We start from the raw sequence: 14,125 nt of genomic DNA on the forward strand, positions 1-14,125 counted from the left end.
AACAAACAAAGCGAGTCTCTGCACAAAGTGGAATCAAGCTAAGAAGGAGCACCTGCAGCATTTTAGACTTGTATTTGTTTTCAGTAGAATCTCCATTTCCAGAACGGAATTGTCTAATCCTAACTAAAACTAGCTGGAAAAGAAGGTTTGATGATCTAATTCCAGAGCAGATAAAATGTGAAACATGGAACACAACTTTGGAATTATATGTGACTTCTGGCTTCTGTTGTGAAGCTCTGGAAATAAGAGGTTTTATTTTAAAGTAAGTTTCTAAACCTCATTATTGGGAAATAAGGTAATGGTTCTAATTGGGAGTAACACAAGGGCAACAGAATGATACACAAATACCATAGTGCTTGTGCTTGTACAATGGATTTGGCTGGATAGTAAGTGAGCTGTTTTCTGCTAACAGGAGTGGAAAACTGTGTCAATCCATTTCTAGGAAGAAACTTCTTGTAGTGCTGGAGGGAAAAGGTCTTCCTCTAAGTTTCAACAGAACACAGTTAAAAACTATAGAACTTTACACAGCTGATCAGTTATTTGGTAGGGTAGGAGTGGAAGGAAGTGGATGCTCGACTCAGTCAGCAGTTCTTTCAGCCAACAGTATGGCCCAGAAAAACTATACTACTGGATGTCAAGGTCAGCTGCTAGTAGCTCTAGGTCCTTTCATCACAAGCAATAATCCAGTTAAACCTGGTTTTCATGTGGAAATCTGTTCTTCATTCCTGGAATCCCTATAGATAGAGACCAAAATTCTTTAAGTTCTTTCCCCTCAGCCCTATGATTTCTTTGCTCATGTTTTGATTGTTCAAGCAGCCAGTTGTCACAGAGGAATTATAACGCATCCAGTACATGGTTGCAAAAATGTGCATATTTAGTAGGAATAACTCTCTTGACTCATGGTAGATTTCCAGAATGCTTATCACTGTGTGCTAAACTTTTGTCTGTCCCTGATAAAGCTTCCTAGATAAGCAGCTTTCCTGATTGCCTACTTTCCTCTGTGGAAAAAAAAATCTCTATATGGACCTCATCCAAAATCCATTGTATTAGTAGGCAAAACTCCCATGCCTTTGACTCAAAGTGAAAAATTAGACATAATGAATTATATAAAAGCTTCCACCCAAAATTGGTAGCCTCATGCCATGTTCCATATTTCTTCCATACAGTATGGAGTCACGGAAATACCTTATGTCATGCCTTCCTCACCAGCAGCCAATGATGTGAAATGAGGTAACAACAAACTCCCACAATAAGAAAAAAGTAGCTCTGTATGAATGTTTTAAGGTTGGATAATGGAATAAGGGGAGAAGTTAAACCTCACAACCCCTGACATGGCCCCAATCCAAAGTGAGATCTCCTATGGATATTTACAAAAAAGTGCACTGGAGATTGGATCACAGATCTTTCAGCATCTTATTAGAGCTTAGTTTAGTTCAGGAGTTGAATCTGTGGGTACTTTTGGAAATCTGAGAATGGGGAGTGGGTGTAAACATAAAATGACTGTTATTGGAGGGGTAGCCATGAGGTGCTGGGGTCAATCAGTGACTGAGGTTCCAAGGCAAACATCCTCCTATGATAAAGGCAGTTTGTTTCTAAATGGGCGCTCCTTGCAGACACAAAGGCTCCTGGGGTATTCTGAAGCATCTCCTGTTCCAGTAAAGTACAGAAAAGTTAGGAATAGTTATTGTCTTTGAGAAAAAATATGGTTTGTAAAAGAAGAAAATAGGCACCAGGAACCAACCATCAACAGACACCATAGTGCCCATGGACTTCATGTTAGGGATCATTATCTAGTTTAAATGGGTTTGGGATTTCAGCTTTAAAGTACTTGTCACACATAGAAAGCTACACTACTCACATTTAGAAAGCTACACTACTCAAGATTTAGTGGAATAAATCTTTAGTAGGTTTTTTAAAAATTTAATACTGAATTAAGTAGTTTTGATCTCTATTTTAATAGCATGTTTTGTATCTTCCTGATATTAAGATTCCTGGAAATATGGAAATAAAATTTCTAATACAGATTTTCCTGAAGAATAAAGATACATGGACTCAGCATTTAGCAATACAGGGTCCAGTCTAAATCCAATAGTGTCATTAAAATATGGAATGGATTCTTGATCAGTAATAAAGATGAGAGAATTTTCCTTTAAAATGTTTATTTGCTTTGAACTTTTAAAAGTGACTTATAGTCATTTGAGAAAGTACAAGTCACAGCTTTTAGGAGTCTAATTTTAATTTCAACTGTAGATACAAGACTATGCTGGACAGAAGTTAATATTCCTTTTAATTTTGCCAAAAACATACATTTTAGAAAATTTTAATATCGCTGCAATTTACATTAAAGAGTGAATTTCTAAGTAGTTCTAGACTATATATGCTGAAAAATAGAGATAATATAGTCACTGAAATAGATATGATTAAACACATATCAGGACTCTAATATGCTGAGACTAAGGCTTCAATTTCCACTTTTAAATGCTATTATTTTTATTATGGCTATTATAATTTATCAGCTAATAAACTGCAGAAAGTAAAATGACTTGCCCATAGCTTCAAAGCAATTCCATTTGCAGCTACTTAAGCTAACTACACACCATGTGAAAAAGTATGTGTGTAGTAGTAGTAGTAGTAGTAGTAGTAGTAGTAGTAGTAGTAGTAGTAGTAATATAATCCAAAAATGAGATATTATCTTGTTTTCAAGAAAAATAGACATCGATGTACTATTTTAAAAAATCTTACAATTACTTTCTATAAACATTCAAGCAGACCTTCCAGAGTTACATTATGGGTATGATCCAGCAAGAGTTAATTACTTTTAAATCCCACTCTTTTTAAAGACATTAATGTTAAAGACTTTAATTGAAGTTAGAGGGACCTAAAATTACTTGACACTGAATGGATTGTACCCAATAACTCTGCAGTCAACAGTCTCTTATTCAGCCTTCTTCCCCATTAATCCTGCTTATATTGCAACAACTCAAGTTATTTTCCCAGTACTTAGATAACTTGTTCTTTTGGACGTAATTTTGAGATCCAATAATTCTGTAAATACTTGAGGTCTGCTGTGGGTATTACCTTTTATTGAATATAAGGGAGAAAATACATCTCTGCATATGTGCCAACCCATCACAAGAACCAGCCAAAATAATTTTCACCTGTGGTCAGATTCTGTCTTGAAATTTATTTTTATTTTATTTTATTTAAAGTATTTATATGGAATCTTTCCACCCAAAAATAAAGTCCTCAAGGTGGCCAACAACAGATAATTAAATATTAAATTTATGTTTAAAATACAGTAATAAATACAGTAATAAATATAGTAAAAACATCAGCATATAAACACAGCTAGGGAGGAAATGAAATTAAAGCTACAGGTGTAATACTGATTGAAGTTCTTGCATAAGATGGTTTAAAATAAGGAGATATGTAAAACTATAGATGATTCTCATGTACTATAATAAGACGTACAAATCAAAGATTTGTCTTGATCTCCCACCTCACAAGACATTTGTTGTGGGGATAATAATAACACACTTTGTAAACTGCTCTGAGTGGGCATTAAGTTGTCCTGAAGGGTGATATATAAATTGAATGTTGTTGTTGTTGCTGTTGTTGTTAACTCTCATGGTTTCCTGAAATCCAGGCTGTTAAAAGTGTGTGTGAAAAAGGTAGTAATTATTTCCATTAATAAATTGGTCCTAACAATTGTCATCCTTGTTTTGTTAGACTGCTGTAAAGCTTTGCTTGAAGACTATTGGAAAGCTTCAGTTGCTGCAGAACAAACTGATACCATGTTCTGAATGGAGCAGGGAGTTGCTTGCATGCTGCAAGTGGCATGTTTTGCTTCTGCATTAATTTCCTTTGTATTTCAGTATAAACTCTATTATCAGCCTTAAATCCCTCTTATACCAAATTAGTCTAGCAGAGACTTGTTTATTTTATCTATGTATGCTATTTACATCATATGGCTCTCATGGCGGACAGCAAAAGCTGCTAAAGCCAGAGGCCATGTTTTGCTTCCCTGGAAGGAGGAGGAGATGGACAGCCCCATTCTTGGGTATCTGGGTCTTCAGCTGGGGGGCAGAACCAGTTGCCTTATCAGGAGGCTCCACCTACCCAGCAGGCTCATTGGTGCCAGTTAGATGAGTCATGGGCAGGATAGAGTCATGGGGATAGGGAGCAGGCTGGGGAGCACCCTTGGCACTTCCCCATTGGTGGGGAAATGGGGTCTGCCAGAAGCAGCTGGTATGACTTGTGATGGCTGCCAGCTGCAATGGCAGACTGCCTGGGGGAACCCCACGTGCATGTCCTTTCCTCACTGCTGTATAGCTGAGGCTTTAGGAGCTTGAAAAGGGGGATTCAGGTTGCCTGGCTGGCCAGGTCTCAGCCATGCACATGGATGGCTCACACCTGGGGCAGTGGGGATCACCCAGACAGGTCAAGGTGGAGGTCCACATGTGATCCCAGGGCTCGATCTGTTCCGTTAGTTGGCCCTTGCCACAGTTATTGGTTGATGTTACATTAATAAATTGCTCCTTTTAGTTCCAAGCCTGGTGTCTGCCTCTTCATTCCAACTGGGGTGGCAATTACATTTACAATGAACCATTCCACACAATGGGTCCAGTACTGAGAATGCATATTTGGGGCAGTTGTTGATTTTACCCATTTGCTGCAGAAGGCCCTGTTCAGATGAGCAAAGCTGATGTGGTGGATTAGAGGGAGAGAGGCAGTCTGAAGGACCAAGGCCATGGCAGGCTTTGTATGTGATAACTAATACCTTGAATTGAGCTAGGTAACTGATGGGTAGCCAATGGAGTGACTGCAGAATGGGATTAATGTACATGCACCTAGATCCTGATAATAATTGAGCTGCAGTGTTTTCCACTAACTGAAGTCTCCAAGTTGACTTTGAGCAGAGACCTGTATAGAGTGTCTTACAGAAGTCTACTATTGATGTAACCATGAAGTTGATCCAGGTGACCAGGTAGGTAGAAGATTACAGTATAACCCCTAGGCTCTTTAAAGAGTCAGCAAGGGTCAATTGAACTCCATCAAAAGTTGGTAGAACAATTTCCTTCAGGACCCTTCAGGATCTACCAGCATCACCCATCTTGTCTGGATCCAGTTTCAATTTGTTTGCTTTCAGTCATTTGACCACAGCAGTCAGACAGTGACTCAAAACCTCTACTGCATCACCCACCAATTTGGATAGTGAGATATAGAGGTGGGTGTCATGGACCAACCTGGCCCAGTGGCGCAGAGAGACTCAGAGGACTCCTCTGAGGAAGAGGCAGCTGGTGAACCTGACCCAGATCCACAGCCAGTGGCAGAGGCACTGCAGGAGGAGGCAGGCTCTGAAGGCTCAGATACTGATCCACAGCCAGGTCCCAGCACATCGGTTCCTCAGCTTCCCAGCCCTGGGCTGGCAACAGAAAGCCAGGTGCAGGCCAGCTCTCCCCCTTCATCACCAGAGCCTCGGGAGCGCTGCCAGAGGAGGGCTAGAAGAGCCCTCCAAGCCAGAAGGCGCAGTGCCAGGCTAGCAGCACAGCACCGGCCCAGCATCATTAGTGATGATGAGTGCTCGCAGGAGCAGGACTGAGATAGCTGGCAGGTGCTGAGCACTGTGAGGCTTAAAAGCAGCCGAAAAGGGAGTGGCTGCGTGGAAGCAACGAGTCCGCTCACTACTGACCTTGCTGCCGTGTTTGGAATTGATTCTCTTGTCCCTGACCTTGGCCTGTTCCTGTGGATGTGTTTTTGGAATCCCCCTTTGGACTTGAAGCCGTGAGTGTGCCCAGTTGGTGCCTGAACCTTGGAACTGGGTGCTGCCCTGCTCGGACAACTTGGGAGTTTTCCCTCGCATGCTGCCAGTGTGAGTCTGTATCGGGACAGTTTGCTTCCACCTCACACCAATTCACATTCCTCCAGCTGGGGGATGGAGGAGGCTGCCGGCCCCGTTGCTATGGCTACACAAAGCCAGGTGTTACAGGCTCAGATAACGCAGCTCACCCAAGCTTTGGCTGCAATTCAACAGCAACTAACAGCCCGCTCCACGCCCCCACGGGGAAAATGCCCTGTGAGTGTGCCAGAAAAGTTTGCTGGAGACATAGAAGAATTTCCTGCTTTCCTTGCTCAATGTAAATTGTATATAGAACTTCGTGATCATGACTTTCCCAATGAGAGAACGAAGGTGTGCTTCATTTTGAGCCTCTTAAAGGGGCAGGCAGCCAGATGGGCTACTCCACTGCTGATTGCTGACTCACCCCTGTTAAATAACTTTGCTGACTTTGTGACTCACCTGAGCATGATATTTGACAACCCTTTGAAGGCTGAGAAGGCTAACCGGCGTATTAGGAACCTCAAGCAGGGGAAGGGAACAGTGGCCACCTATACAACAGAGTTTCAGCTGATAGCTCTGGACCTGGGCTGGAATGAAGCTGCCCTAATAGACCAGTACCTTGAGGGGTTGTCTGAAGAGGTACTAGATGAGGTGGCCAGGGTGGAGCGGCCTGTGACTCTCCAGGCATTAATCTTACTGTGCCTGAGGATTGATGGACGGTTGGAGAGCCGGAAACAGGCACAGGAAGCGGCCTGGCCACGGCAGAAAACATGCTGGTCTCTCCCTGCTCCCGTGGGGGATGGGGCTCCTGGTAGGCAAGAGAGGGAAGGAGGGTCCCCAAGAATGAGGACTACTCATCCTCACTTGTCTGAAGAAGAGAAAATCAGATGCCATGCTCTGAATCTCTGCCTGTACTGTGGAGGTGTGGGGCATTATGCCAGTTGCTGTCCAGAGAAGGAAAACCGTCCTACCACCAGCAACCAACCCCAAGCCTCATCCCAACACAGGTCATCAGAGGGGTGGCCTGTTGCCGGAACCGAAGACCTACCCAGCGGTCCTCGACACCTTCTGATGCCAGTAAGGCTGCAGTTGCCAGATGCACGTTGGCTCTTGGTGTACGCAATGATAGATTCTGGTGCATCCCAGTGTTATATGGACGCCCAGTTCGCTACCCAGCATCGAATCCCCTTGAAACCTAAAAGGACACCCAGCTTAGTGGAGACCATTGATGGCCGACTACTGCGTTCGGGGCCCATCACACAGGAAACTGAACCGCTGCTCCTACAGTTGCAACGTCACCAGGAACGCCTTTGTTTTGATATAGCTACAATGCCTCATTTTCCCATTGTGTTGGGGATGTCTTGGTTGGAACTCCACAATCCAATCATCAATTGGACTAAACAGGAATTACAGTTTGAAGACCCATGCCCACATAAGCTTCACCCAGCTGCCCTGGGGGCAGCTACCTACCCAGCATTGCCAGGCCTCCCAGAAAAATACACAGATCTCCGGGATGTATTTGAGGAAAAAGGAGCTGATCAGTTACCACCCCATCGACCATATGATTGTGCCATCAATCTGATGCCTGGAGCCCCTTTACCAGCAGGTCGGCTATATCCCCTATCGGAGCCGGAACTTGTGGCCCTCTGGGATTTCCTGACTAAAAATCTACAGAGGGGATTCATTCGTCCTTCTACCTCACCCACTTCTGCTCCTGTCCTGTTTGTAAAAAAGAATAGCGGGGAGTTGCGGCTATGTAATGATTATCGGGCACTCAACAAGATCACCATCAGGGACCGTTACCCCCTTCCCCTTATTCCAGAGCTGCTAGAGCGTCTGAGGGGAGCCAAGGTGTATACAAAGCTGGATCTCCGTGGTGCCGACAACCTAGTGCGCATACGTCCGGGCGATGAGTGGAAAACCGCTTTTGCCACCAGATACGGCCAGTTTGAGTACCTGGTAATGCCCTTTGGTTTGTGTAATGCGCCCGCTGTCTTCCAGCGTTTAATGAATGATATATTCCGAGATCTCCTTGATAAGTTCCTCATAATTTATTTAGATGACATCCTAATCTATTCTCAGGATGCAGCAAGCCATACTAAGCATGTGCGTGTGGTTCTGCATCGGCTCCGACAACATGGCCTTTATGCCAAACTTGAAAAATGTGCCTTTGACCTCACATCTGTAGAATTTCTGGGACACCAGATTTCCCCTCAAGGGATTGCTATGGACCCCCAGAAAGTCCAAGCCGTGCTATCCTGGCAAGCACCGCGCAATCGTAAAGATGTTCAACGCTTCCTTGGATTTGCAAACTACTACAGACAATTTATTCCTGAGTTTGCCTCCCTAGCAGTACCTCTGACAAGGCTGTTACGCCCCCGAGAGCCGTTTCGCTGGACACCAGAAGCTCAACAGGCCTTTCAAAATTTGAAGACCCACTTTGCCACTGAACCACTCCTGAGGTACCCAGATCCTAGCCTGCCCTTTGTAGTTGAGACAGATGCCTCCAGCACAGCTATTGGAGCAGTGTTATTGCAGCAAGGGATGACTACCAAGACCGTGCAACCATGTGCCTTCTACTCCAGGCAGCTCACACCAGCCGAGCAAAATTACACCATCTGGGAGCGGGAGCTATTGGCTATTAAAGTTGCATTTGAAGTGTGGCGTCATCACCTGGAGGGCGCTCGTCACCCTGTTCAGGTTCGTACAGATCACCGCAATCTGGAGCACCTACAGACAGCGCGGCGGCTGAATCAAAGACAGATTCGATGGTCTCTGTTTTTTTCCAGATTTAATTTCACTGTTTCTTATATTCCAAGCTCGCAAAATAAGCGGGCAGACGCCCTCTCCAGGAAGCCTGAGTACGCTGCCCCACTGACAGGGGAACAACCACTAGCTACTATCTTGCCACCTGATAGCTTTGCAGCGGTGCAACCCATGCCACCTCTCAGAGAGAGGATAAAGACACAGCAACAACGAGATCCCTTTGCAATGAAACAACTTCAGGCACTCCAAGACTCCCTGGGAACAGTACGTACTGACTTTGCGGAGCAGATGGGGCTGCTCACCCACCGTGGCAGGGTCTATGTACCATTAGGACCTTTACGGTCGGAAATTCTACATCTGATGCATGATGCCAAACCAGCTGGACACTTTGGGCGGCACAAGACCCTACACCTATTGACTCGAGAGTTTTGGTGGCCTCGGGTCCAAGTCGATGTCTCTCAATATGTGGCTTCATGTGAGACCTGCCGACGGGCCAAAGACCAGCCTGGAAAACCTCCTGGCCTGCTACAACCATTGCCAACTCCTGCAGGACCTTGGCAAGCTCTGTCTATGGATTTCATCACTGATCTCCCCAGATCTAATGGCCACACAAGCATCCTGGTGGCAGTGGATCTACTCACAAAGATGGCACATTTTATTCCCTGTACAGGCCTTCCCTCTGCTCGTGAAACGGCCCAGCTATATTTGCAGAACATTTTCCGACTCCATGGACTGCCTGCTCACCTGATTTCGGATAGAGGAGTCCAGTTCACCTCGCGGTTTTGGCGTGCCCTACACTCCCTCCTAGGGACCCAAGTACACCTCTCCTCAGCATACCACCCACAGTCGGATGGCCAAACCGAACGTACGAATGCCACGCTCGAACAGTACTTACGGTGTTATGTCAACCATCAACAGGATAACTGGGGGGCATTGTTGCCCTTGGCAGAATTTGCTTACAATAACGCAGTACACTCCTCCACCCACCAAACACCGTTCATGGCCAACTACGGCTACGACCCCCGGTTCTTCCCTCCAGTCGCACCCGATTCAATGGTCCCATCGGCTAATGATCTCATCCAGGAGCTTCAAGCCCTCCATCAAGTCCTCCAGGAACAGTTACAGCAGGCCAAACAAGCATATAAAGCGGCTGCTGACCGGAAACGGCGACCGGGGGAGACCCTGAAGGTTGGGGATCAGGTCTGGCTCTCGACCCGGCATTTAAAGAGCCTGCGACCATCCCGAAAACTGGACGCCAGGTTCATAGGCCCATTCCCCATCATAGACCAAATCAATCCAGTGGCCTACCGGTTACAACTTCTACCGGCACTTCGGATCCACCCTGTCTTTCATCGTTCCCTGCTAGTCCCAGTTTCCCCTCCAGATCCTGCACGCCCCTCTGCAGCCCCGCCACCACCGGTCATGGTACAGGGACATGAGGAATATGAGGTTGCACAGATTCTGGACTCCCGATGGCGACGGGGACGCCTCCAATACCTAGTTGACTGGAAAGGGTATGGACCTGAGGAACAGTCATGGGAACCCGCCTGTAATATCCATGCCCCAGCCCTGCTCCGTCGGTTTCATCAGGCATATCCGCAAAAGCCGGGTCCTCGCTCAGATGGGGAGGGGACCCATGGGGAGGGGGATGATGTCATGGACCAACCTGGCCCAGTGGAGCAGAGAGACTCAGAGGACTCCTCTGAGGAAGAGGCAGCTGGTGAACCTGACCCAGATCCACAGCCAGTGGCAGAGGCACTGCAGGAGGAGGCAGGCTCTGAAGGCTCAGATACTGATCCACAGCCAGGTCCCAGCACATCGGTTCCTCAGCTTCCCAGCCCTGGGCTGGCAACAGAAAGCCAGGTGCAGGCCAGCTCTCCCCCTTCATCACCAGAGCCTCGGGAGCGCTGCCAGAGGAGGGCTAGAAGAGCCCTCCAAGCCAGAAGGCGCAGTGCCAGGCTAGCAGCACAGCACCGGCCCAGCATCATTAGTGATGATGAGTGCTCGCAGGAGCAGGACTGAGATAGCTGGCAGGTGCTGAGCACTGTGAGGCTTAAAAGCAGCCGAAGAGGGAGTGGCTGCGTGGAAGCAACGAGTCCGCTCACTACTGACCTTGCTGCCGTGTTTGGAATTGATTCTCTTGTCCCTGACCTTGGCCTGTTCCTGTGGATGTGTTTTTGGAATCCCCCTTTGGACTTGAAGCCGTGAGTGTGCCCAGTTGGTGCCTGAACCTTGGAACTGGGTGCTGCCCTGCTCGGACAACTTGGGAGTTTTCCCTCGCATGCTGCCAGTGTGAGTCTGTATCGGGACAGTGGGTGTCATCTGCATATTGATGACATCCAAATCTAAAGCTACCAATGATTTCTCCTAAAAGCTTTACAGAGAGGTTGAATAACATGGTGGGATAAGATTGCACCCTGTACAAAATAATTCCCACACTCAAGATAACTAGTCTCCAACAGTAACCCTTTGAGTTCATTCTGTGGAGAATGACTTAAACCATTCTAACGCACATCCCTGATACCCACTTCTGCCTCTAAATGTCTCAACAAGACAGCATGATCTACTGCATCAAGGGCTGCAAATAGATCCAGGAAGAGCAACAAAGAAGCATGGTCTTTGTCTAAGTTCAAACAGAAGTCATCAACTAAACCTACCAGAGCCATCTCCATTCCATAGACCAGCCTGAAACCAGACTGAAAAGGTCCAAAGCACAATAGTTATCCAAGAAGACCTGTAGCTGGTCTGCTTCTGCTTTCTAAATCACTTGCCTAGAAAGGGCAGATTGGAGACTGGGGAATAATTGACCACATCATTTTTTGTCTAGGGATTTTTTAAAGTAATGGTCTCTTTGAGAGGTCTTGGGAAAGTGTCTTGAGTTGGGGCCAAGCTACAAGTGACGAATGACACTTGAACGGCAAGTGGATTGAGTGGAGGGCAAGTGAACAAGGAGAAATACACTTGCCGTTCAAGTGTCATTCGTCACTTGTAGCTTGGCCCTCAGTGACTGATTTATGATGGACAACAAGGTCTTGTTTATGTGGTCCTTACATGATTTTAGCAACCAAGATGGTCAAGAATCCAGAGCACAAGTAGTGGCCTTTACAGATGCCAGGTTCCTGTCAACATCCATCACTGTAACTGGGTCAAATTGATCCATAAGTGGACCAGATGATGGATGAAGCATTTTTCACCTTAACTATATTACAGCTGGCATCCCAATCTACCTATTTTGTCAACAACAAAAAAGTCTATTCTTGAGACTGTAAAGGTTCAGATCTAGAAGTCAGACGATGTCAAGATATCTTAAACACTTGGGATGGTGGTTGACTAGTCGATGCAATGGTTGCAAAGAAATAATGTTTCTTTGTCACTATCTCTGACCCTTCATATGCTTTCCAATGAGCTCTATAGCATGCTTTATCAAATTCAACACAAGTTTTTTATCAGCATCTTTCTAGACGTCTTCAGGCATCTTAAAAGTCTCCTAGTTCCACGGTAAAGCACAGGGCTGGCTTCCATCCCAAGGGTGGGAAAGGTCTTCAAGGACCAATCTTGTCAGTAGTTTGAGGATCTGCACATTCCAAATACCAACCATAGCCTCAACGGAGAGTGTGTTAGGAATTCTAAAATCCCCTAGTTCATGTCCTGCAACTGTAGCACTTTCTTATGCTGGAGGCTTGACCATGAATCTTAGAGCAATAATGTTTCTCCTCCCCCACACCACATGTATATGCTTATATGGGGGGGGGAGGTTTAAGTGATCCTGTATGATACAGGAGAAAGGGGAGAAAATGATAAGTAGATGTCATGTATGTGTAGTTCTGCCCTTGTCAGTAATGTCTCTTTTAGGAACTTCAGCCCAAACTGAATTTGTTAAATTCAGTGGATTCTGTATATTGTTTTCTACCTGTCTTTTCTACCGTGATGCTCTGTGGTTGCTAAAGGCTACTTTTCATGTGAGGAGTGACTCAATGTACATGTATGAACCAATCATGACTGATGAAAAACAACAAACAAAACTTTACTTCAAATACAGTATTTTTAGTGGAATAATTCTTATATTGATCTACTAATAATCAAGTGCCAAATAAATAACTTAGATTAGGAATGATTCTAAAACTCTCCTCATCTCAATTTCCAGCCACATTTTGAAATTCCAATTTCTTGTTGAAATTCTTGTTTCTGGTGTGGAAATGATGCAGTATGAATTCTCCATCATTTTTTCCACTGATTCTCCTTTTCAGCCACAAAACCCCCTGTCCTGTGCATTTTCTTGAGTCCCCATCTCCCCAGAGTAGCATTTCATGGAGATCAATGAGCTGCATTGGAAGGAGAGAGACAGAAATTTGTTCTGCCATTATGAATTTAGTCTGTATCCAACCCTATGTATAGAATATTGCACACGTATTTCCCATAGTTCAAAGTCATAGAATCCTGGAATTTGAAGAAGCTTCATAGGTAATACATTCCAATTTTCTTGGTCAGTGCAGGAAATTTAGTGCTGGAATATTAACATCACATGGCAGTGCAGCCTATGCTTGAAGACCTCTAGTAAGGAAGAGCCCACAACAAGTAACTGATTCCTTTGTCAAATTGCACTTATTGTTAGGAAGTTTCTCTTAATGTTCAGCTCATCCTATACCTCTAGCGCATTAGAAATAGTCCTTCCCTCTGGATCAGCAGATAATACATTTTTAATACATTAATACATCTTCTATCTGATGGGTTTTTCAGGAATTTAAGGAGCCTTCTCCAGGCTAAACATAACCAGTTCTATCAACCTTTCCTCCCAGGAAATAAAATCTTGATGTAATCATATGGTCATCAAAACTTCTCCAGTGTTTTATCCATGTGCATGTACACAAGGTGGAAAGACATACTGAAGAACTGAGAGCTGTGGACATTATAATTCTAGCATTCATTTTTGGTAATTTCCCTGAGGAAACTGGAATGAAGAAGTGAAATGCAACACAGCAGTACTCATCTTGATGTAAGGATTCAGAATAGCTCTGAAATAGTTTAGCCTTCATCTGAAATGCTCAAAATATATACTCTATAAGTAAATACAGACCTATTTTTAGAGAATGACTTACATGTCCTGACCAGCATTACAGGAAAGGAACAGAATGACTTGTTTTATCACTACTTCTACATGAGCCAAGAAAGGCAAAAGATTCTGCATCTCAATGGTCCACATTGTGATCTGTGGAAGTTTGGATATCACCATCTTTTTATGTACTGTAGCCACTTACTATGGACCCTGAACCATATCAGCAGCGGGATGAGTTGACAAATGCTGAGGTGGTCCAGCCACTTATACCACTTGGGACCACTGAGGCTATACTCATTTTTAAATTCTACCTATGTTAAAACTTCCTGGCAGAAGAAATATTCTACATCGGGGGAAAGGCTCCATATGCAGTATTACTTTTCTGCTTGTAAAGTTTGTTGGGTAGCCGTGTTGGTCTGTAGTAGAAGAGCAAGATTCGGGTTCATACCCTGGAAATCTAGTTGATC

This window comes from Eublepharis macularius, chromosome 2 (genome assembly GCF_028583425.1).
Source record: "Eublepharis macularius isolate TG4126 chromosome 2, MPM_Emac_v1.0, whole genome shotgun sequence".
Lineage (NCBI taxonomy): Eukaryota > Metazoa > Chordata > Lepidosauria > Squamata > Eublepharidae > Eublepharis > Eublepharis macularius.